Below are 822 nucleotides of genomic sequence, written 5' to 3' on the forward strand. Positions count from 1 at the left end.
AGAGCTCATGAATGGCAGAAGTAAGTCCAATGGAATCTCTATGGTCTCATTTTGAGCCTCAGATTCCCATGGTTCCTCATTCGGGAACTCATTGGAGGCCAGTGGACATCCATTGAGGTCCTCCTCAGTGGCGTTCACTGCCTCTTCTTCCACCCAAAATTCGGCCATGTTGATGGCTTTGCACTCTCCTTTTGGATTTTCTTCTGTATTGCTTGGAAGAGTACTAGGAGGGAGTTCAGTAATTTTCTTGCTCAGCTGACCCACTTGTGCCTCCAAATTTCTAATGGAGGACCTTTTTCAGTCATGAAACTTTGAGTGGTTTTGATTAGATCAGAGACCATGGTTGCTAAGTCAGAGTTATTCTGCTTAGAACTCTCTGTCTGTTGCTGAGAAGAAGATGGAAAAGGCTTGCTATTGCTAAACCTGTTTCTTCCACCATTATTATTGTTGAAACCTTGTTGAGGTCTCTGTTGATCCTACTTCCCAGTCTCTAGGACTATGAAATCAGCAGGGATGTAATGGTCTTCAACTTTTACCAGAACATCCTCTACAAGTTCATTGGCTTGTTTTCTTGAATTGTCTGCCATCTCTAGTGAGATTTTTGCAGCTTGCACCTCAAAGATCCCTAGCTTCTCCATTACAGAGAGAGGCATGAGGTTTACACTTGACCCTAAGTCACACAAGGCCTTTTTGAAGGTCATGGTGCCTATGGTACAAGGTATTGAAAACTTCCCAGGATCTTGCCTCTTTTGAGGTAGTTTCTGCCTAGACAAGTTATCTAGTTCTTTGGTGAGCAAAGGGGGTTCATCCTCCCAAGTCTCA

The sequence above is a fragment of the Arachis duranensis genome, chromosome 6 (assembly GCF_000817695.3).
Source record: "Arachis duranensis cultivar V14167 chromosome 6, aradu.V14167.gnm2.J7QH, whole genome shotgun sequence".
Classification (NCBI taxonomy): Eukaryota; Viridiplantae; Streptophyta; class Magnoliopsida; order Fabales; family Fabaceae; genus Arachis; species Arachis duranensis.